Source organism: Caretta caretta, chromosome 15 (assembly GCF_965140235.1).
Source record: "Caretta caretta isolate rCarCar2 chromosome 15, rCarCar1.hap1, whole genome shotgun sequence".
NCBI lineage: Eukaryota > Metazoa > Chordata > Testudines > Cheloniidae > Caretta > Caretta caretta.
The window spans coordinates 963,317-988,729 of record NC_134220.1 but is presented as its reverse complement, the minus strand read 5'-3'; the positions used below and the strand labels follow the sequence as shown (position 1 = coordinate 988,729).

Sequence of the window (25,413 nt, the reverse complement as noted above, 5' to 3'; positions counted from 1 at the left end):
GGCATCAGGAGCTGCTGCTCTTCTGCCCATTCCTTACGCAGCCCAGGCGGGGAAAGTGACCCTGATGCAGGGAGCCCTGACATAGCTCCTTGCTCCCCTTACCCAAGCCCCTTAGGAGTCTGCAGGGTGGAGGAACAGCAGTCCAAGCAGGGAGTGAGCAACAATGCCAGCAGCTCCAAAAATCCAGGCCAGTTTCCCCACGTGGGTTCAGGAGGGAGATGCAGAGGTTGGGGTCCACGGGGCACAGTGCAGGGGTTAGGAGTGCAGGATGGGGGCAGGGGTTGGGGTAAATGGGGCACAATGCAGGGATTAGGGGCGTAGGAGGGAGGTTCAGGGGTTACGGGTGAAGGGGGCACAATGCAAGGGTTAGGGGTACAGGAGGGAGTGTTAGGATATATTTCAGAGTAACAGCCGTGTTAGTCTGCATTCTCAAAAAGAAAAGGAGTACTTGTGGCTCCTTTTCTTTTTGTTAGGATATAGATATTCAGGCCTGTCTGTAAAGGCCTATACTCTAAGAATCTAGGTGTATTCTTATCACTTGGCTAGTTATAGAGGTATAAAAGAAAGAATCAAAATCACTGTCTGCTGGTGTAATCTCCTTCACTTACTGTGACAGTCTGAGGCCCTGTTCTTAGGCTAAGACCCTTGGCTAAGCAACAGAGGCAGCCATAAGCTGGGAAGCGACAGGTCACCTCCTCACATTCCAACCTAGTCACATTGAAATAAGGTGCTATTGGGCTGTTAGGAATACAATCCTGTCCTGATAATGCCTATCACCTCCAGAGAAAGGGAAGTGCCTAGAAGATGTAAAAGGAAACTTAGTTTGATAGCATCCTGTCTGGCAAGAACTCACTTATCAATAGCTGAGACGTGAAATCCTCACTTCTGTATTGTTTTGTCATTATAGTTCCCACTTTGCCATTGTTTGTCTGTATAATCTCTGTCTGGTTCTGTGATTGTTCCTGTCTGCTGTATAATTAATTTTGCTGGGTGTAAACTAATTAAGGTGGTGGGATATAACTGGTTACATAATCATGTTACAATATGTTAGGATTGGTTAGTTAAATTTCAGGAAAATGATTGGTTAAGGTATAGCTAAGCAGAACTCAAGTTTTGCTATATAGTCTGCAATCAATCAGATTGGGTGGGTGTGTGGGGGGAATGGGAACAGGGAATGGGGGTGGGGAAATTGGAATCATGTTTTGCTAAAGGGGGAATTGGAATCATGTTTGGCTAACGGCAGGAATGGGAACAGGGCCACAGGTCTAAGGCTCTGTGGTGTCAGAGTTGGGAAGGAGGATACTAAGGAAGGAAACTGGAATCATGCTTGCTGGAAGTTCACCCCAATAAACATTGAATTGTTTGCACCTTTGGCCTTCGGGTATTGTTGCTCTCTGTTCATGTGAGAAGGACTAGGGAAGTAAGTGGGTGAAGGAATAAGCCCCTAACAGGGTGGTTCAGAGGGTAGGAGTGAAGGGGGTGTAGGGACTGAGGCACAGTGCAGAGGTTAGGGGCATAGGAAGGGCAATCTACAGTAAGTAAAAATAGTTGAGTCAAATTGAAACATTTAGTTTTGACTCTATTAATTTTTTTTTCTTTTTTAGATTTCAAGGCTTTTTGACAAAAATAGTTGGAAGAGCAAGAGGTGGTATCTCCCTTGAAAGCTTTAACCCAGTCATTAGTGCACTCACCTGAGATGGAAGTGACCCAAGTTCAATTCCCCACCCCTAATATAGAAAGGATTTGAACTGGGGCTCCAACACTGCAGGAAAGTGTTCTACCACTGGGTTATGCTGGTGTGGGTCTTTTTCTCTCTCTCCTACTTAAAATGGAGAGAGACCCACAACAGCATAACCCAGTGGTAGCACACTCGCCTGATGTTCTAACTGGGTCTCCCACATCGTAGGTGCATGTTCTAATCACCAGACTACAGAGTCATTCTGATTCTCTTCACCTGTCCTAATATCAATTAATTGCAGTGCGATTTTCCAAGCTTCCTTCCACATGTACCTATTTTAATATTTCCTCTTCCTGACCCCATACTCACTAGATTTCTTAATTCCCTAATCTATACTTTCCAGAAACTAATATACTTGTTATTACTTCACTCAGCAAGGCCATCCCTTATTACACTGAAGTCAAGTTGCCATGGTCAGTGGTTTCAAGATTCCCCATTAACAATAGTAATACTCCTTCTGTACTCTGACACCCATCAGAGGCAGCAGATAACTCTGGTGAGGTGATGGCTGTGCTGCTGGTGTAGGAGAGAACCCCACTAAAAATATGCCCAGAGATCCCTGGGGTTTGGACCAGGATTAAGTCGTGGATTCCTAGCTGCCACTGATTTTCTCTACTCCCTCCCCGTCTACATCATGACCACTGAGGAGAACATAGACCAAAAACCATACTTTCAAAAAGTAGAGGATTCTGGATTTTGTTTCCTCCACACATTTATAGTTGAGAGAAGAAATGTAAGAACTAAAGTCTTCAGCACAATGCTGAATTCAGAAAGCAGTCATGTGCCTATTTGCTATAGAATTTAGTGGCTCCCCCCCCCCCCCCAGGCTGTGTGCAACCAAATATATTTAATTAGAGAGGAATAATGTTTATAATGTTTCCCACAGCCTGTGATTTTTACAAGTGGGATTAGATCAGAATCGGGAATGAAGGGCCCTGACAGATTTGCATTTAGAGTGGGGCAGAGCACAGGGGGAGTCAAAGGCATCTTTTTGCATAGTCTACTTTCTATTACCTAAAGATTTCAGAGTAACAGCCATGTTAGTCTGTATTCGCAAAAAGAAAAGGAGTACTTGTGGCACCTTAGAGACTAACCAATTTATTTGAGCATAAGCTTTCGTGAGCTACAGGTAAACACCCATTTTTTCATGCTTTGTGTGTATAAAAAGATCTTCTATACTTTCCACAGTATGCATCCGATGAAGTGAGCTGTAGCTCATGAAAGCTTATGCTCAAATAAACTGGTTAGTCTCTAAGGTGCCACAAGTACTCCTTTTCTTTTTACTATTACCTAAAGGCAATTGAACTAATGTTTATGGGGCTCAGTTTGACAGTACTCCAGTGGAGGCTACATTTAACACTGGAATCACTTTTCTCATCCTGTTTGAACTTTTGTATGAAAATTCCTTATTTCATTTCCAAAACCAAGGCTGGGGGAGGGCAGACAGCAGACCATTCACGCGTTCAGCTCATGTTCAGTACACTGCATGGGGCAGCAGACTCATTTCTGAAGCTTCAAAAGGATAAAATAATGCTGAAGATTTATTTTTCTTTTCTCCAAACCTTAAGATGAACAAGTAATTCCCTGCAACTAGAAAGTTGCAACATCTTCCTTCAGTGAAGCCTGGGCATGCAACTGGGTCTTAAGAGCCCCTGATAACAACTATGGGCAAAGCAGAGGTAGATTCTGAACCAGGCTCACAAGACTACTCTCTTGCTCAATCAGAGTTGTCACAGTCATGCATTGGCTTGGCGTGGTTTCCTCCCCACACTATGACTTGTAGGACAGTATTGCAGACCATAGATCAAGTATGGAAGAGTGCCCAACCTGACATCTGGAGAGCAGTATCCAACACGTAGCCTCGGTTGATATAAAAGCCATTCTCTGATTAAGGAACCTGGACTTCAATTGCTAACATCTGCATACAAGAGAGCGACTGACCAGAAGTAGCTAGGATGGTCCTGAAAAGATGGCAGACTCAGCACTGAACAGTTAAGCTTTGCCTGTCCTAAGGAAGTCTGAATTTATTTTCCACCATTGCTAATGTTTCAGGGACCTGCTTACAACTTAGTTCCAGAGCTCCCTATAACTGTGCTGAAGGCCTAAACCTGTTCCAGACTTTAGCCTGACTACATAACAAGGTTAAGGTCCCAGCTAGTATAGCGGACTCATAGGGTAGCATGAGCTCCCTTTTGTCTGTAGTTTTGAGGGGACTTTAGCAGGTCCCTAGCATCCTGGCTGTTAATTGTCATAACTTCTGTGGTACTTTCAGAATCAGAGAGCATACAGGAAATGTGACCCCCCACTGCCACCTATATGACAGCCAAAGTCTGGATGAAGTTTACTAATTTGCCAATATAAGATTCATTTTCCAAGTCAGGTTAACCTGTAGCACACCCCATCAGGCTAGGACTGGAGAACAGAACCCAAATCCAAATTATTCAACTACCAGTCTCCAAGGGGTTGCTGTTACACATGTAATGGTCACTTGCCCCATTAAGGATCCCTCTAGATGAGACCTGATCTACACTAAAAAGTTAGGTTACCCACCCACATCATTCAGGGATGTGAAAAACCCATACCCCTGAGTGATGTAGTTAAACCAACCTAATCCCTAATATAGACAGCATTAGGTTGACAGAAGAATTCTTCTATCAACCTAGCTACTGCCTCTCAGGGACAGAACTCCTACTATTGGCAAAGGCAGCATCCACTCTGAAATGCTACAGCACACTACAGCTGTACCACTGTAGCATTTCAAATATAGACAAGCTCTAAGATATGAACTGTATTAAAGCACAGTTCAACAGCAACTGTAACTAACTAGTGATATAAACCAGGCCTACATCAAGGACTGTGATCTTTCTTAATGTAAGTTTTTCCTCTCATAACTGGATATCCAGGAGCCTGGTTAGCTCAACTCATACTCTAAACTAAATTGTGTTTATTTGAGAAAGTATAGTTTTACACAAGGGTGACCAACTCATGTTAAACCACCATTTTTGTCACTTTTATATACATAAATATGTTATGTACATATTTACATGTACTTTATATACATAAAAATGTGATGACATGTTGCCACAGTAACAGTTTATACAGAGCTTGATGAGACTCTGACAAAAAAAATTCAGCACAAAAAAATTTAGTCCAGTACATAAAGGTTGAAATTTGTCATGATGCTGGTTTACAAGGGTCTAATGCACCAGCTACTATTACAGAATCCACTACTTGTGTAACCTACTCCCTACACCCATAATGGAATAGTAGGTAGGTAGCAGAGCGCACTGAGCTCTCTCGTGGCCCAGAAGACTAGCCATACTGACTCGCCTATTAACAGTGAGTGAACTTAAGTCTGAGGGTTTCGTTTTTTTTAACTCTAAAATGTAACCATTTTAGGAGGAAGAATCAGTGATAAGCTTTTGCAGATGGTTGCTGCTGCACTTCTACAAGAGCATCCCATTTGTACAGACAACAGAGAAAACTATTTTATTGTTCCCAGTTTCTCAGCTTCTAATAGATCCTTGGTTATAGAAGATATTCTTGCTTATAAAAGATTTAAAAGTCTTTGCACACTATTGCTTGGTTACAGTTATCCTGACATCTGTCCATTACCAAGATAAGATAAGAAAGCAGTAGACAAGTGCTAAGAGACCTTGGTGAAGTTAAGTCTCCAAGACAGGAACAATCAAAATACAAACATTTTCTAAAACAGTAGGCCAGAAATGTGTATTACAGACAAGAATAAGCAAGATATATGCTTTGAAGACAACGGCTTTACAAAAGAACTTTTGAAGTTCTATTTGTTTTTTCATAGATTCAAAGGCCAGACATCTTTTTCAACCTCCTGCATAACACTGTCCATAGAAGAACAGTTTCCAAACATGCATCCGATGAAGTGAGCTGTAGCTCACGAAAGCTTATGCTCAAATAAATTGGTTAGTCTCTAAAGGTGCCACAAGTACTCCTTTTCTTTTTGCAAATACAGACTAACACGGCTGTTACCTTCCAGTTGTGCATTAAGCAACATAATTTACATCTGTGTTGTGTTATCTGTGTTTGCATCCTGTCTGCAAGGGGAGAAGTCTGGGAAGTGGAGCATTTTGGTCTATGGTTTATTTTTACAATAGCATCTTTGAAGTCGCTTTATGGGACTACTTACATGAGAGAGTGTTTTAGAACCTGGACCTATAAAGTGTAATTTTATTCAAAACTTCTTATACATCTGATGTAACATAAAAATGCTTTTAGCCCCAGGCCTACAACTCACAGTCCACCTGCACCATCAATTGCAGGATTTATAGAGGCAAAGGCAACAATTACTTATGTTAACACTGAAAAATTCCTTAGAGTTTCAATCAGCACAAGTCTAAAAATGTAACGTTTTATTCAGTGTAAGACATCAACATCTATTTAATGCAATACAATACATAATTACAGTCCATAATAAAAGTCAGTTCTCACCATATACAATTCAAAATCAGAGGATGCTTTCAAGATTTTCACAATTAAATATTTAAAGAAAGCCAACTTTGTAACTTTATTTGTATTACCTAGGAGTCCTAGTCATGGACTAGAATCCCATTATGCTTTCTGCTGTACAAACAGAAAGCAAACTGATGGGCCCCGCAACAAAGAGCTTACAATCTACGTAACAGTTCCCATTAAACTTCTAATCTTTCAATACTAGGGACAAACAATTAAAAGATTCATTCAAACAGCAGAACAAGCTGAAGCAATGACTGACTGAGACAGTACTTATACAATCACAACCTCCTTTTCTCCAAGAACATTTACTCATGCACCACTAAATATCTGTTAATTTTTCAATATTTCATTGAGACTATTACTTGAAATGAAGGGAGACTTCACTTGCAGTTGAATTACTGTTGACAGAAGCCCATTTTCAACATAAATCTCTTCTACATCTCAAGAAGTATGGCTTTTTCTGTTTGAGTAGAAATTGGCACATGTGAAGATCATATTTACTGAAAAAAGAAAAGGAGTACTTGTGGCACCTTAGAGACTTAGAGATGCATCCGATGAAGTGAGCTGTAGCTCACGAAAGCTTATGCTCAAATAAACTGGTTAGTCTCTAAGGTGCCACAAGTACTCCTTTTCTTTTTGCGAATACAGACTAACACGGCTGTTACTCTGAAACTTGTCATATTTACTGAAAAATTATAAGTTTTAAAAGCCTGGTGAGAACACTTTCAGAACGCTGTTATTAACATAGAATCATAGAATATCAGGGTTGGAAGGGACCTCAGGAGGTCATTTAGTCCAACCCCCTGCTCAAAGCAGGAACATTCCCCAACTAAATCATCATCAGTATGTAACTACTGGTCACTTTTCAAAAGTTTTTATCTTCTACACTTCAACAGCTTCTGAAAATGAATATAAGTTCTCCTGTACAGAATCAAGTGCCATTGCTAGTGGCTTCAATAATTAGAGTAATTCCTTATCTAACCGCTCCAGCCCAATGTTACGTTACTTTCTGGCAACCAGCACACCTTTCCTGGACCACCCTAAAACAAAACTTCTAAGCAGTCTGCAAAAAACAATTCCACCTTTCAGTTTGAAGATACTGTGATGGTGTACTCCATAATGTTTTGTGGAAATATGCTTATGAGTGTGAATATGATGTAACTGGAATATGCTTTATGCAAAGTGTGGGCCATTAATGGTGGTTTGGAATCTTGATAGCTCCCACTGACTCGGACAATTGGTTGTAAATGGCTTTGTTTACTTGCAAACCTTCCTAGGTATGTTTCAGAGGAACAGCCGTGTTAGTCTGTATTCGCAAAAAGAAAAGGAGTACGTGTGGCACCTTAGAGACTAACCAATTTATTTGAGCATGAGCTTTCGTGAGCTACAGCTCACTTCATCAGATGTTCTGATGAAGTGAGCTGTAGCTCACGAAAGCTCATGCTCAAATAAATTGGTTAGTCTCTAAGGTGCCACACGTACTCCTTTTCTTTTTGCTTCCTAGGTATGTGCGGGCCAGCCCTGGAAGAATGGAGGCTGGGGTCTATTGCAACAGGGTGGCATTTAGGGGTAATGTATATGGGGTACGGTGTATTCTGTTGGGAATGTGTGCAATCCTGCAATATAACACTAGGAGGTAAAATCCTTCCAGTGTATGACAATATTATGAACTTCTATACACTGCCACCTGGACTGTGGTGCACCAATGGATCTTAATCGTTGTAAACAATCGAACCAGCACCTACTACCCCATACCGTACCAAGTAGTTGAATTGGTTTGGACAATACCAAATTTCACTGTGGATATTCAATGGACACACAATATGGACAAAAGTACACAAAGATTACAAGAGCAACTTGCTGCAAGCACCAACAGTTGGACACATTTACAATACACACTACCACGGTATGCATCCGATGAAGTGAGCTGTAGCTCACGAAAGCTCATGCTCAAATAAATTGGTTAGTCTCTAAGGTGCCACAAGTACTCCTTTTCTTTTTGCGAATACAGACTAACACGGCTGTTACTCTGAAATGGGGTCTCACAGGCACTGTTCCCTCTAAGCTGCGCGCGTGTGCGCGCGCACACAGATCCTAAACCCCACACACACAAAAAATGAAATACATCAGAGCAAGGCCGAAATATCATTTACGGACGACTTTTGACTTTGCTCGCTCGCCATCTATCAACACAGCCAGATTCCACATATATAATATATATATATAAAACGTATAAACATTTTACTCGCTTGGACGCATTTGCCTCATGGCACACAAATTTGAACTCTGCTTCAAAAATTTGCACAGAAGAAATTTTTTGCGCACACGGCCTGCCAAAAATTAGAGGGAACATTGCTCACAGGACACGTGAACGTGTCACCTGATATTGAAATCCATTTTAAACCTGGTGCTTTTCCATTTAGAATGAGGGGTGGGGACCCAGAGAGACAAAAGATTCCCGCCTTGTGGCAAAGCTGTAAAAGGGGGTGGAACAGAACAAAAGGGGCTGCCAGTCATGAGAACATCCCTAGTTTCCACCTAAGATGTATGCTGGAACTAACAAGGACTGTACCAGGGGAAAGGATTGGGCCCGGGCTAGGAAAGAGTCTAGTCTGTGAAAAAAGCTTATTGGAATATCTCTGAGGGTGAGATATTACCTGTAATCAGTTTCTTAACGTATTAGGCTTATACTTGCATGTCTTTGCTCTATTTTGCTTGGTGACTTACTTTGTTCTGTCTGTTATTACTTGAAACCACTTAAATCCTACTTTTCATTCTTAATAAAATCACTTTTATTATTGAACTCAGCGTAAGTGATTAATACATGGGGTGCATCTCTCTCTATCAATGTTATAGAGGGCAAACAATTTATGAGTTTACCCTGTATAAGCTTTATACAGAGTAAAAATCGATTTATTTGGGGTTTGCATCCCATTGGGAGCTGGGTGTCTGGGTGCTGGAGATAGGTGACCTGCTGAGAAGTTTTTGGTTAAAGTCTGTAGCTGTGGGGGAGTGGACCAGAGCTGGGTCTGTGTTGCAGCAGACTAGCATGCCTGGCTCAACAAGACAAGGGTTCTGGAAGTCCCAAGCTGGCAGGGAAAACGGGCTTAGAAGTAATCTCAGTACGTCAGGTGACAGTCCCCAAGGGGGTCTCTGTGACTGAACCAGTCAGACACTATGGAACCTCTCCATTAATCTGGCCTAATCTACACTTAGTAGTTTTGTTGGTACAGCTACAACTCCTGGGGGAATTCTGTGCCAGTGCGCAATGCAGAATTTTGCAGAAATTCATGTGAGCACAGAATTTCCTTTCTTGAACAGAAATGGGCTGCAGTGCTGCTGGCCACTACTAAGGGCTGCTGGACCCAGTAGAGCTCAGCTTGCACATAGAAGACACTGCTGGGGGGACCTAGAGGGTTTCTAGCAGCTGCAATTCCCCACAAGCCCTGAGGGAAGGAGACGGCGGCACACAGGAAACCCCACAGAAGCTTGGAACCAAGCATCAGGCTGTTTCTCCCTCTGGATCCCTGGCCTCTGGGAGATAGGGTGGCTGGGCTCGGGAGGTGGGGGAGCACACAGGGGGGCAGGCAGGAGCTGGGCTCTAGGTTGGAGGGACCCTGCAGCTAGGCTCTGGGGGGGGGGGAGGGGTTTCGGGTGTATTGGAACTAGGTTGTCATAGGGGTTTCTTTAATAGTCTACTCCTGGGGAAAAAAATTGTGTGTGTATATTGTTACGGACATGCTTGCTGGTAGGTATTTTGAAATTACCATGAAACTGGCGTGATTATGTAGTTATTTTTCCAAAAAAAATGCAGAATTTTAAAATATTGTGCACAGACAATTTTTTTGAAGCAGAATTCCCCCAGGAGTAAGCTATGCCAACAAAAACCTTCCCTTGCATCGATGCAGCTTATACAAACAAAAAAGAATGCTTTTGCAATTATACCGTTACTGGTTCCGTGAGCAAAATAAGCTAATACCAGCAAAATCATTTTTATGCTGGTATAACTACTTCTACAAATATAAGTATCACAAATAAAAAGTCACACCCCTAACACACTGCTATACCAGTTTTAAAAAACAAGCTTATAGTGTAGACCTGGCCTTACCTAACATGGAATTAACCCAAATACTAACCTTGTGGCTGGTCTACACTGAAAAGCTGTCATAGCTATGTCTCTCGGGGATGTGAAAAACCCACACTGCTGAGAAATGTTAAGCTGACCTAAACACTGGTTCCGACAATGCTAGGATGACAGAAGAATTCTTCCATGACTTTTTCACCTTCTAATTTGCAAAAGCCTATCCACCAGTGCGGAGAATGCACTAAAGGCCAAGCTTTCCTCCGTAAAGCATGCAAAGCACAAGTCTAATGCAAGGATGCTATTCATTAAATAATAAAATTAAAACAAACAAACAAAAAAAAAACCCACACACCACTCCTTATTACATTGAAGCGCAAGCTGAACATACGCAGAAAAAACGGTTACTCACTTTCTCATAACTGTTGTTCTTCGAGATGTGTTATTCATGTCCATTCCAAGCAGGTGTGCGCGTGCCGCATGCACGCCAACTGGAAGATTTTCCCCTAGCAGTGTCTGTAGGGTTGGCCTGGGCGCCCCCTGGAGTGGCGCCTTCATGACGCCTAGTATAGGGGCCTGTCAACTCCCAACCCCTCAGTTCCTTCTTGCCGACTATTCCGACAGACGGGTATGAGGGTGGGTATTGGAATGGACATGAACAACACATCTCAAAGAACAACAGTTACGAGAAAGTGAGTAACCGTTTTTTCTTCGAGTGATTGTTCATGTCCATTCCAAGCAGGTGATTCACAAGCTACAGCTCAGGAGGTGGGGTTGGAGTTATCCACAGAATGGAGCACAGCTCGCCCAAAAGCCGCATTGTCCCTGGACTGTTGTGTAACTGCATAGTGCTACGTAAACGTATGTACCGAGGACCACGTAGCTGCCCTGCAAATTTCCTGAATAGGGACTTGCGCCAGGAACGCCACAGAGGAGGGGGGTTATCTGCGGAGTGGGCTCCTTTGCCAGGGTGTAGCACTCCCTAATGCAGGACGAGACTTACGACGATATGCGTTGAGAGGATACCGGTAGGCCTTTCATTCTGTCCGCCATGGCTACAAAGAGTTGGATGGACTTCCGGAATGACTTAGTTCTCTCTACGTAGAAGCCTAAGGCCCTACGCACATCCAGTGAGTGGAGCCTGCACTCCCTATTGGAGGAGTGTGGCCCGGGATAAAACACTGGGAGGAAGATGTCCTGGGTAATGTGAAAATGGGAGATAACCTTCGGGAGAAAAGCCGGATGAGGCCTGAGTTGGACCTTATCCTTATGAAAAGCTGTGTAAGGGGGCTCAGACGTGAGGGCCCTGAGCTCCAAGACCCGTCGAGCCGAGGTAATTGCCATGAGGAACGCGACCTTGAACAAAACATATAACAAGGAGCAGGTGGCCAGAGGTTCGAATGGAGTGCCTGTAAGCCTGGAGAGGACTAAACTGAGGTCCCAGGCAGGGATAGGCTGACGCGTGTGCGGGAAGAGCCTGTCCAAACCCTTGAGAAAATGACTGACTACAGGATTTGCAAAGACCGAGAGACCATCTGCCCCCGGATGGTAGGCGGAGATAGCAGCTAAGTGGACCCTTATTGATGACCGGGACAGGTCTTGATGTTTTTTTAGGTGAAGGAAGTAGTCCAGTATAAACGGTATGGGGGCGAGGAGCAGCGACTGACTGCGTTGCTCCGCCCAGATGGAGAACCTTTTCACTTGGCCAGGTATGTAGCCCTGGTGGAGGGCTTTCTACTACCCAAGAGGACTTGTCTGACCTGGTCCAAACAAGACAGCTCTGCGGCACTTAGCCATGGAGCATCCAGGCTGTAAGGTGGAGCGATTCCAGATTCGGGTGCTGGAGTCAGCCCTGGTCCTGTGTGATCAGGTCAGGAACCAGCGGTAAGGTGAGAGGGGCCACTATGGACATTTCCAGAAGCGAGGTGAACCAGATGAACCAGCGCTGGTGCAGCCACGCCAGTGCTATTAGTATAACTCAGGAAATTTCACAGCTAACCCTAGGTGGAAGCAAAACTGCTCAGCAAATTGAAGTCAGAAATAGAGTTTTCTAATTGAAACAGATGTTTAAGCAGAGAAGATGTGAAGTGGTGTTCTGTCTAACTTGTTGTTGGAGACACTGAAGGAATCTCCTTGATTGTTCACAGATATCAACCCATCTGAAGAAAGAGAATGGCCACCAAACCATGCCATAGATGTCTGAACAAGTCTCCAAAACATAAATGGACAAAATTGAGAGGGGTGAGAAAAAAGTGAAATAGTAAGCAGGAACAAAACTAAGCAGTGAAGAGGAAGGAAGAATCGATCATGATTAAAGCTGAGAGATTTGGTTCCTATTCCCAGATCTGCCACAGACTGACAGACTTTGGACAGAGTATCAGTACACGTTTGCTAATCTGTTCAGAGCACTAACTCTTACCTACCTCACCAGAGCTGCAGTGCTTTGAGATCCACAAACAGAAGTGCAAAAAAGCTAACTTTTTAAACTGTTACAGGTTTTGAGAAACTGATCAGAATTTATTGTGTGTACTATGAGGTGTAAAAGAATTTTAAAAGATAAAGGACATTTCAAGTTAAAGCTACAGTGCAAGGCAAAAAGTTCCCATAACAAAGCCACAGATGTTTACAATTCCCAGTTAAAACTGAAAGCTTTAAACATTTAACTTATTTTGCTGACTATGCTGTTTATATATTTTGTATTCTCCCTCAGCTTGGATGAAAAAGACTAGTAAATTTCACTTTCGGGTGCTCATGTGAAATAAAATGCTCCTGCAGTGTTTGGAATGTAAACATTTAATTCACTATTTTTAAATAGTTTAGGTTTTGTAAGTTTAACTTGTTTCCAAAAGCTAGATCTGGGGGACTTACGTTACCTGAAAGCATTCCCTTAACCTGTGTTCCTGGTGTGAAGCCTCGGTCCACAATACACTTTATTCTTGAAGTTGACTCTTCCTATTTGTTGGACTGGGTTATGACATTCTTACTAAACATGCTTTTGTAATAAATTTTAAAGTGTTTTTTAGCTACTGTATGTTCTTGCTTTTATATCTGTTTCAATTCTGAAGACATACCTTTTGCAAAGCCAGCCCAAATAGAAGCTGAGTATTAACAGCAATGTTTTTTCTGATCATAGAATCATAGAATATCAGGGTTGGAAGGGACCCCAGAAGGTCATCTAGTCCAACCCCCTGCTCAAAGCAGGACCAATTCCCAGTTAAATCATCCCAGCCAGGGCTTTGTCAAGCCTGACCTTAAAAACCTCTAAGGAAGGAGATTCTACCACCTCCCTAGGTAACGCATTCCAGTGTTTCACCACCCTCTTAGTGAAAAAGTTTTTCCTAATATCCAATCTAAACCTCCCCCACTGCAACTTGAGACCATTACTCCTCGTTCTGTCATCTGCTACCACTGAAAACAGTCCAGATCCATCCTCTTTGGAACCCCCTTTCAGGTAGTTGAAAGCAGCTATCAAATCCCCCCTCATTCTTCTCTTCTGCAGGCTAAACAATCCCAGCTCCCTCAGCCTCTCCTCATAACTCATGTGTTCCAGTCCCCTAATCATTTTTGTTGCCCTTCGCTGGACTCTCTCCAATTTATCCACATCCTTCTTGAAGTGTGGGGCCCAAAACTGGACACAGTACTCCAGATGAGGCCTCACCAATGTCGAATAGAGGGGAACGATCACGTTCCTCGATCTGCTCGCTATGCCCCTACTTATACATCCCAAAATGCCATTGGCCTTCTTGGCAACAAGGGCACACTGCTGACTCATATCCAGCTTCTCGTCCACTGTTACCCCTAGGTCCTTTTCCGCAGAACTGCTGCCTAGCCATTCGGTCCCTAGTCTGTAGCTGTGCATTGGGTTCTTCCGTCCTAAGTGCAGGACCCTGCACTTATCCTTATTGAACCTCATCAGATTTCTTTTGGCCCAATCCTCCAATTTGTCTAGGTCTTTCTGTATCCTATCCCTCCCCTCCAGCGTATCTACCACTCCTCCCAGTTTAGTATCATCCGCAAATTTGCTGAGAGTGCAATCCACACCATCCTCCAGATCATTTATGAAGATATTGAACAAAACCGGCCCCAGGACCGACCCTTGGGGTACTCCACTTGATACCGGCTGCCAACTAGATATGGAGCCATTGATCACTACCCGTTGAGCCCGACAATCTAGCCAGCTTTCTACCCACCTTGTAGTGCATTCATCCAGCCCATACTTCCTTAACTTGCTGACAAGAATACTGTGGGAGACCGTGTCAAAAGCTTTGCTAAAGTCAAGAAACAATACATCCACTGCTTTCCCTTCATCCACAGAACCAGTAATCTCATCATAAAAGGCGATTAGATTAGTCAGGCATGACCTTCCCTTGGTGAATCCATGCTGGCTGTTCCTGATCACTTTCCTCTCATGCAAGTGCTTCAGGATTGATTCTTTGAGGACCTGCTCCATGATTTTTCCAGGGACTGAGGTGAGGCTGACTGGCCTGTAGTTCCCAGGATCCTCCTTCTTCCCTTTTTTAAAGATTGGCACTACATTAGCCTTTTCCCAGTCATCCGGGACTTCCCCGGTTCGCCACGAGTTTTCAAAGATAATGGCCAATGGCTCTGCAATCACAGCCGCCAATTCCTTCAGCACTCTCGGATGCAACTCGTCCGGCCCCATGGACTTGTGCACATCCAGCTTTTCTAAATAGTCCCTAACCACCTCTATCTCCACAGAGGGCTGGCCATCTCTTCCCCATTTTGTGATGCCCAGCGTAGCAGTCTGGGAGCTGACCTTGTTAGTGAAAACAGAGGCAAAAAAAGCATTGAGTACATTAGCTTTTTCCACATCCTCGGTCACTAGGTTGCCTCCCTCATTCAGTAAGGGGCCCACACATTCCTTGGCTTTCTTCTTGTTGCCAACATACCTGAAGAAACCCTTCTTGTTACTCTTGACATCTCTGGCTAGCTGCAGCTCCAGGTGCGATTTGGCCCTCCTGATAACATTCCTACATGCCCGAGCAATATTTTTATACTCTTCCCTGGTCATATGTCCAACCTTCCACTTCTTGTAAGCTTCTTTTTTATGTTTAAGATCCGCTAAGATTTCACCATTAAGCCAAGCTGGTCGCAGCCAACCTTTTCTGTGGAAGATATTTACTGGAAAACGTCTGCCAGCATCCAAGTTACATATAAAAAAATTCACATGTAAAGAGCTAGGTTTGAAAAAAAGACACTCACCACTAGTCAGAGGGAAACATTCAATACTGGGTGCTAAACTATCAGTTTCTGCAGAATTAAGATTTAAATTTTTATTTTTTTTTTAAGTTTAGGTTTCCATCTCTTTTGGTTATGAAAGAAGCCGTCCAAATGTGAACTGAATGTAGATTGATCCTGTTGTGCTCCTGAGTGCACCTGCCGTATCCAGTCTTTCAAGCCTATCTCTGACTACCATCAGAGGATTTTTTTGTTGATGGTTTTTAAAAAACCTTGAAGAGGATTATGCCAATAGTAATTAGAGGAAAAGACTGGGATTTAGTTATATTTTGACTGACTTTAGAACTAACAATCCATTTTCTCTGTTGCCTACAAAAAATTAAGATAGAAGATAAGACAGACTTAAAAAGCAGACAGGATCTCTTTTCACAGCATTATACTGGACAACACAGCAAAACTCCTTACAGACTGAGGAACCCCGAAGAAGAGCAGTATGGTAGGAAGGCAGCGGCTTGGTATGACATTTCTACTGCACGTTCTCTCTCTCACAAAATAGGACCAACAGTAGCAGAACTGTTACTATAAACACCAGAAGAAAAAGAAACTTTGTCAAGAGTCCCACAAGACTGGCTCAGACCAGATTTTCTTAGGCCTGGTGACTTTCCCCACTGCTTAAGGAAACAAGTTTGGATTCTCAATACTTTGCATTCATTGCCTATGCTCTGTAGCATGTTTCTGAACATAGGCCAAAAAGCATACTCAAGTCCCTTCCAGGATATCAAGAGAACAGTGTGATAGCCTTATCTCTTAGCAGGCCAAATCTATAAATACTGCTAAATGGCCTCAAACAGAATAAAAAATAATTTATACAGAAACCATTCGCATAGAGATTCACAGCTCTTAAGGTCTCTAGGTCCTATTCATAATAGGGTAGATATAGCAGGGAGGGTAACCTTATTTTTAGTACCTTATTATGCCCAGATATTAGATGGTTATCCTTAGTTACATTTCCTAGTGGTGGGACAGGGTTTCACCTCACACTGCAAGAGAGTGTGAATGCAATTACAGAAGTCGTGATCGTCCCCCTCTATTCGACATTGGTGAGGCCTCATCTGGAGTACTGTGTCCAGTTTTGGGCCCCACACTACAAGAAGGATGTGGATAAATTGGAGAGAGTCCAGCGAAGGGCAACAAAAATGATTAGGGGTCTGGAACACATGACTTATGAGGAGAGGCTGAGGGAACTGGGATTGTTTAGTCTGCGGAAGAGAAGAATGAGGGGGGATTTGATAGCTGCTTTCAACTACCTGAGAGGTGGTTCCAGAGAGGATGGTTCTAGACTATTCTCAATGGCAGAAGAGGACAGGACAAGGAGTAATGGTCTCAAGTTGCAGTGGGGGAGGTTTAGGTTGGATGTTAGGAAAAACTTTTTTACTAGGAGGGTGGTGAAACACTGGAATGCGTTACCTAGGGAGGTGGTAGAATCTCCTTCCTTAGAAGTTTTTAAGGTCAGGCTTGACAAAGCCCTGGCTGGGATGATTTAATTGGGGATTGGTCCTGCTTTGAGCAGGGGGTTGGACTAGATGACCTCCTGAGGTCCCTTCCAACCCTGATATTCTATGATTCTAAGTCCCTGCATGTTGTCCATCAATAAACATTCACTTAGACTGTTAATATAGGGTCCATGGACAAGAAGTTTTACTCTTCATTTGTGTAAGCAGTAACTAAAAAATGAAAGCACAGCTTCTCCATTTCACATTTAACATTCTGACAAATAGACAAAATGTTCAGATAGCATATTTTCACTGAGCATGGCAAACATCTAAATATTAACTTTTATTAAAGTAAGCCTCAAAAGAGTGGTTTCAAGTGAACAGTAAAAATAATATAAATGAGCACACTACTGTCCCAAACTATCACTTTTTCAACTCAAGGATATTTTTACTAGGCTGTTAAATAAAATGTAGCCCAGCCCCACCCTCTCCCCTAAAGTGGAGCTGGAAAAATTGTGAACAGTTTATTCATGAGCTGGTTAGTTACTCCTGAATTGCAATTCCATCTGAACATTTTATACTAGTGTCAATTTTGCCCCACACAAACAAACATTCAAACAACCATCTTTTGTTTACATTAATGTTTTGGAAAGGGCTTTATTTTGTGAGCAAACTAGCACTTTCACGCTAGAGAAACTTGCCCAGACATCCATCCTCATCGTTCTCCCCCTCCCAGAATATGACAAAAGAAAATGAATTCAAAGTCAACTGCTAAGCCAATACACCTAGCTCTTGTGTAAGGAGGGACAGGAACAGATTTTAGATGTCAAAGTTCCTTAGGCCTGCTTGCTTTTATGAGTCTCAAAGTGCTCCTCACAGTCTTTGTCCACCTACTGTCTGATCAGCCAGCCAGCTCTGGAATGGCTCCTCTTCATCAACTAAAAAACAGTTGCTTCCTATCTTATATAGGGCAGTCATATTTGGTGATCCACAATGCCGTCACCATGGTATTCACCATGATTAGTGTGTTGGTACCTCTGTACAGAGAAGCTCATTGCTCAGCCCATTAGCCAGCTGAGCTTCCTGAAGTCTTCTCTAGGGTGACAATGGTTTCTGGACTACATGGACATACGTCCTCAGACTTTCATCCATCACAATGAGGTTTTCAAAGGCTTGATGGGGCACCTACCCAAAAAACTTATTTTCCATTACATGAGCTAAGGGCGGGAAGCAGTTGATAGTTTGAAGGAGAGGTGAGCCCAAATAGCTGGGGAAAGGAGATTCTATGCTTTTACAGTGGATCATTGTTGAAAGCATAGCTGATGAATTGTCAACAGTATCTTGAGACATCTCTCCAAGATGAGCATCCTAGGGTGCTAAATTATTTGAAAACACGTAAGGTAACTTGAAAACTGATCAAGAAGCCACAGTCTGGAAAAAAAAAAAAACAGCAACATGTGTCTTAGAGGCTCTGTATTCATAACAGTGATCTTCTGAAAAAAATCACCAAATAATGGGTGAACGTGGATCCCTCTCTGAGAGCAACGAATACAGCAGCTAAGATTTTGTTAATTGTTTGATTTAGTGAGGCTGAAAGCTAGAGCTACATACTGGGAGTAATTCTGACCGTGGGAAAACATGAGGCATTTCTTGAGTGTACCAAAGGAAGCGTGAAGATAACTTTCTCCAGGTCTGTCTCTGATAAACCTTGTGAAAGACTATCAAGGTGAGCTTCAGGATTGTCATCTAAACTTTTGGGGTCCTGACATGTTCAGGTACACAAGGCCCAGCAAAGTCCTGACTGCTATTTATTTTGATAAAATGGAGATTAAAAATCAACTTCTGGGGAACCAAGCCATCAGACAGATAGTGTAGGTGGAAGTCAGCCATCATTTTAGATTTGGGGATTGTCTGGCTACACTGTAGCTATCCAATGCCCCTAGATCTGTTTCTTTGCTCTTTGTTACAGTGGGTATCTCAAAGTGGAAATCATGGTAGCTTTGAAAGGAATGCCTGCTTTTATAGTAGGGATTGAATTCTGTTTTGAGACTCGGAGCACTATCTGTAACTTCAACTTCTGCTTTGTCCAATAGCTCTAAATAGCTTTACCTCAAGGAAGGAGACCATCATGATTATTGTGAGGTGTTGGGTCTGCAAAGCCACCTGTTAACAGCACTGGATACCATGGATCTGGTGGCAAACAGTCACACATTCAAGCTACTGGGATAGGCTAGAATAGCATAGCATTTTTAAGATATTAGAAAGCTGGGCAATGTGTTACAATTAAATACAGGGCACAACAGTACACAACTTATTCCTTTAGATTGCACGTGGTATGTATTTAGGTGGCTTGACAACAAGTTATTTCCTCCCCCATCATAACAAGGGCCCCATGTCTTGTCACGGAGGTCACGGATTCCATGACTTTCCCTGACCTCTGTGACTTCTGCAACTGCCAGGGTGGTTGGCCCCGGGGCCGCCTGAGCAGCGGCCAGTGCAGCTGGCCCCGGGGATTTGATTTGTGTCGATTTGTGTCCATTTATCCTTTTACGTAATATCTGACACAAATCAGATATTAGGAATAGCAATATACAAAAACCTGTAGGAGAACACTTCAACCTCCCTAGACACACAATAGCAGATTTAAAGGCAGCCATCCTGCAGCAAAAAAACTTCAGGACCAGACTTCAAAGAGAAACTGCTGAGCTTCAGTTCATTTGCAAATTTGACACCATTAGCTCAGGATTAAACAAAGACTGTGAATGGCTAGCCAATGACAAAAGCAGTTTCTCCTCCCTTGGTGTTCACATCTCAACTGCTAGAAGAGGGCCTCATCCTCCCTGATTGAACTAACCTCGTTATCCCTAGCCTGATTCTTGCTTGCATATTTATACCTGCCTCTGGAAATTTCCACTACATGCATCCGACGAAGTGGGTATTCACCCACGAAAGCTTATGCTCCAATACGTCTGTTAGTCTATAAGGTGCCACAGGACTCTTTGCCGCTTTTAACCCTACTAGGCTATTTAGCTCCTTATCTGGCTCTCGGGAGAGCAGTTTTCACATGAGCATGTGAAGCAAAAGACATTTGGAATGCTGTTAGACATATTTACATGTCAAAACAAGTTGCTTTTTGTTCAAATTTGCTGCTAACATGACAGCATTTTGGGACAGCTAAATGTTATAAGTGAACTGACCCACTAATTATGTATTCTTTGCTGTCCCATCAACTTCTGTAGCTGATGCATTTTGCCACCTACTTCACTTCGTATATTTCTAGTATTTTCAGTCCCACACAACTAATTTGTTCTACATTACTACTCTAGTTTTAGGTCACAATCACCCTCCCAGTGTGGATGCAGTTATATCATTTTAAAAAGTACTTTATACCAGTATAGCTATTGTTGTAAAAAAAGGGGGGGGGGGGAAGAACCACTATAATCGTATAAGGTATCTTTACCCCAGTATAACTGCACATTAGGGACTGTAGTTATATTGCTATTTTGTTTTTTTAAAAAACACCAATAGAAATAGTTCGCAAAAAGAAAAGGGAGTACTTGTGGCACTTTAGAGACTAACCAACTTAATTGAGCACAAGCTTTCGTGAGCTACAGCTCACTTCATCGGACGCATGATGTAGCTCACGAAAGCTTGTGCTCAAATAAACTGGTTAGTCTCTAAGGTGCCACAAGTACTCCTTTTCTTTCTGCGAATACAGACTAACACGGCTGCTACTCTGAAATAGAAATAGTTGCATCAGTACAAAATTGGTGTGTAGACCAGATCTTGGTGGTGTCAGAATTCTACACAACTCAGAGAATGGTCTCCTTTAATCATAGCCAAGTACTTGTGAGATGAGAACAGCCCTATTTCTCAATAAAGCTGTAAATTTAGAGACAAAGATAGGACAACATGATTATCGCCACATAAGTGACAATTCTCCAAGGTTTACATTTGTCAGAAAGGCAAACAAGCCATGAGCTGGTGGAATAACACTACTATTATGCCAACCAATACCCGAACTTCCATCTGTACATCAACAATACCTATTAAACCAAGAGACACAAAATGAGAGTAAAACTCACATTGAAAATGAAACGCAGAAAACACTAGAGTCTGTGCCACAAAACCATGCTGTCATTAAAGATATAGAAGAATGAAGGATAAACAGACTGAGCAGAGCCAAAAGTCTTTCACAACTATAAATCTTGTTTTGCTGAACATATACTATTTAAAAAAGAGATTCAGGAGTTTAACAGTAAAAAGTTTTATTCAGTTTAAAATATCAACTTAGGCATTTCCTTAATGCAAGGCTCAGAGAGGAGAAAGACAGCAACATAATGAACCTGGCTAACAGGAGTTTCAGGGTCAGCTTGCTACTACAAATAGTATTATGACAGAGTAAGCAAAGATCAGAGTTTGGAATGGTTTTTTTGGGGCAGGAGGTGAATGGATGGACTGCATAGAACAGTTCTCTACTGTAAACCTTCCCAACTGCTCACAGAAAAATTGCCTATACAATAATGCAAACACTGGAGAGCGGTCAGAATAGCAGAGTGGTTGAAACCTGAAAAACTCCTCTTAAACTGCCCTGTAACGAAACATTGGTTGGAAAGGCAAGAGATTCTCCAGTTGGCATAGCAAGCAAGGTACAAAGCACATGGACTAGAGTCTCCCACCAAGATCTGCATTTACTTCAGTTTAAGAGCCATACTCTAATTACACTTTAAACACACACAAAAATAGAAAAAAAGCAGCCTCAGTGTTCAGAGATGTCCCAGGAGTCGAGCCCACTACTGAAGGTACTCCAAGCAAAGTTAGGCTACGTCAATGAAGTGTGCCCTTGTTGCCAAGAAGGTTAACAGCATTTTGGGCTGTATAAGTAGGAGCATTGCCAGCAGATGAGGGACGTGATCATTCCCCTCTATTCAGGATTGGTGAGGCCTCATCTGGAGTACTGTGTCCAATTTTTGGCCCCACACTACAAGGATGTGGAAAAATTGGAAAGAGTCCAGCAGAGGGCAACAAAAATGAATAGGGGGCTGGAGCACATGACTTATGAGGAGAGGCTGAAGGAACTGAGATAATTTAGTCTGCAGAAGAGAAGAATGAGGGGGGATTTGACAGATGCTTTCAACTACCTGAAAGGGGGTTCCAAAGAGGATGGATCTGGACTGTTTTCAGTGGTAGCAGATGATAGGACAAGGAGTAATGGTCTCAAGTTGCAGTGGGGGAGGTTTAGGTTGGATATTAGGAAAAACTATTTCACTAGGAGGGTGGTGAAGCACTGGAATGGGTTACTTAGGGAGGTGGTGGAATCTCCTTCCTTAGAGGTTTTTAAGGTCAGGCTTGACAAAGCCCTGGCTGGGATGATTTAGTTGGGGATTGGTCCTGCTTTGAGCAGTGGGTTGGACTAGATGACCTCCTGAGGTCCCTTCCAACCCCAATATTCTATGATTCTATGTCTACACTACCACTTATGTCGGCAAAACTTTTGTCACTCAGCGGTGTGAAAATACACATATACCCCAAGCGATGTAAGTTTTACCGGCATAAGTGGTAGTGTGCACAGCGTGGTGGGAGTGCTCCTCCTGCCGACATCACTACTGCTGCTCACTGACGTGGTTTCATATTGACAGGACCGGTTTTATATAGGCAGAGAGTGGCTACACAAGTGATCTTACAGCATACAGCTGTGTAAGCTCGCTACATGGCCTTACTCTTGCTAGAACTCCAGAGCCAACACAAGAGCTGGATTGTATTCCCTTATGCATCATACTTGTTTACCAAGTTTCACTCAGTTACATCTGTGCAAACCTATTTATGGCAACAGGATTTTAAAGGTGTCACATAATATTTATCACACCTCTTTACTACATTTTTTTTTTTAAATATTCCTTTCACCTGGCAGGTCTGCTTCTTTTTCTGGAAAAGGGAAATTTTTTTGAACAGTGAAATACTACAAATTTGTGACATATGAACGGAGCCAGACTTCAATTAGATTTCCCCTTTAAGTCCAGTTTAGATGTTTTTTACTGAGGAGACTCTAGTTTTGCAATGCTAAGAAAGTTAGTATCACAGATGATTGTATGAGATGCAGGTTTTTACGAACAGGAGAGATCTGAAACATGAGTGAAACCCGAAAGCAACATGAATCATTGAGAACTTATTAAGAATTCAACAGATGTGGATATTTCCATGACTGAAGATTCCCAGATTTTCAGTGTTTTTAAGTAGATCAAAACTAGAGGAAAAGGAGAAGCTCTGCAGCATTGTGTGAACTAAACAAACACCTCCAAATCATATGATGCTCGCATTGGAGTATGAAGGGATTAACCAAGATTCCAGTTCAAAGCAAAAACACCCACACAAACAAACTACTGTACTGTACAATGCAGCACCATGTACCCAAACTATAATCCACAAACCAAAACCTACAAGGAATGTCAGTGGGCAGAACGCAGACATCAAAATGTTTACCTTGCCCTGCCAAAGAGACACCACTAGGACTCTCTCCAAAATGAAAAGGTACATTATCTTCCTGTGAGAGTTAGTCTAATAAAGAAGGTTCACTGAACATAGACAAAGAGAATGATTTAATTATAATGGGTATCCAACCAGAACGTAATGACCCATTGACTGGAATTTGCTGTCACCAGCAGTATGAACAGCAGTGGTCACTGAGAAAATTCAGTTCTTGAACTTTCCCCAAATATGCTATTTGCTTAGACTCATGACTAACAGATCCACATTCCACCACATAATTGAAAGACAAAAACCCAATATGCTCAGAGATTTCAGAGAGTTTGCCTTTCTGATCATTACACGGACTATTCACTCATGTAGTGTAGTTAGATTTATCCATTCTTAAGAAAATGCCAAAAGGCTGCTTAATAGTTACATGGGAATGATGAAAAAAGCCAAAAATTCTGCAGCTACAAATATGTTCATTTAACATCCAACAAGGATGCACGATTGTTTACCTTCACATGTGGCGGGGATGTAAATCAAAACATTTTAAACACAACAGATTCAGCCAGCCTTAATAAAGTTAAATTACTTGTCTTAAGCTATGTCTACACTATGAAATTAGGTCAAATTTATAGAAGTTGATTTTTTAGAAATCAATTTTATAGCGTCGATTGTGTGTGTCCCCACTTAAGACCATTAAGTCAGCGGACTGCGTCCACAGTACCGAGCCAAGCATCGACTTCCAGAGCCTTGCACTGTGGGTAGCTAACCCACAGTTCCCGCAGTCTCCGCCGACCACTGGAATTCTGGGTTGAGATCCCAATGCCTGATGGGGCAAAAAACATTGTCGCTGGTGGTTCTGGGTACATGTCGTCAGGCCCCTCCTCCCTCCCTCCGAGAAAGCAACGGTAGACAATCGTTTCACGCCTTTTTTCCTGGATTACCCGTGCAGACGCCATACCATGGCAAGCATGGAGCCTGCTCAGCTCAACGTCACCATAAGTCTCCTGGGTGCTGGCAGACGTGGGACTGCATTGCTACACAGCAGCAGCTCATTCCCTTGTGGCAGCAGATGGTGCATTACGACTGGTAGCTGTCCTCGTCGTCGCCTGGATGCTCTGAGCCAGCCTCGGTGAGGTCGATCAGGGGTGCCTGGACATAAATGGGAGTGACTCAGGTCATTCTCTTCTTTAAGTTTTGTCTAATGGAGATTCAGTCCTCCCTGGAATATTGGCAGAGGGATAGCTCAGTGGTTTGACCATTGGCCTGCTAAACCCAGGGTTATGACCTCAATCCTTGAGGGGGGCATTCTGCCTCAGGCTGCTCTCCCAGCCAGCATCACTGCGAGCACCCAGGAGACTATGACAGCTAGCAGGTGTACTGCACCATCTGCTGCCAGCCTACCCCTTGTTCCCCCCTCCCGTGAAAGAAATGGCCAACAATCGTTTTACGACTTTTTCAGCGCAGGCGCCATACTGCTGTCAGCATCACCATCCATCCGCCACTTCCACTGCCACTCTATTCTCCTGCATGGAGCCCGCTCAGATCACCGCGGCAGTTATGACTGTTCTAAACACCACACGCGCTATCCAGCAGTATATGCAGAACCAGAACCTGCAAAAGCAGGCGAGCAGGCAACGGCAGTGCAGTGAGGAGAGTGATGATGACATGGACACAGACTTCTCTCAAAGTATGGGCCCCAGCAATGTGGACATCATGGTGGCAATAGGGCAAGTTCATGCCATGGAACGCTGATTCCGGGCCCTGGAAACAAGCACAGACTGGTGGGACCACATAGTGTTGGCAGGTCTGGGACGATTCCCAATGGCTGCGAAACTTTCACATGCATAAGGGCACTTTCATGGAACTTTGTGACTTGCTTTCCCCTACCCTGAAGCGCAAGAATACCAAGATGAGAGCAGCCCTCACAGTTCACAAACGAG

General features: G+C 43.0%; 1 protein-coding gene across 14 annotated transcripts in view; it reads right to left on the bottom strand.

Annotated features, from left to right (window-relative positions):
• The window catches only part of MTMR3 (myotubularin related protein 3), a 240,851-nt gene that overhangs the window by 195,379 nt on the left and 20,059 nt on the right, over positions 1-25,413 (bottom strand). Inside the window, exon 2 of one of the 14 annotated variants that reach the window (XM_075120156.1) lies at positions 24,415-24,622. The exons of 12 other annotated variants lie outside the window; for them this stretch is intronic. The gene's annotated coding sequence lies outside the window, so the exon portion shown is untranslated. The remainder of the gene's footprint in view (positions 1-24,414; positions 24,623-25,413) is intronic. One more of the 14 variants, XM_048821233.2, reaches the window with a different exon arrangement.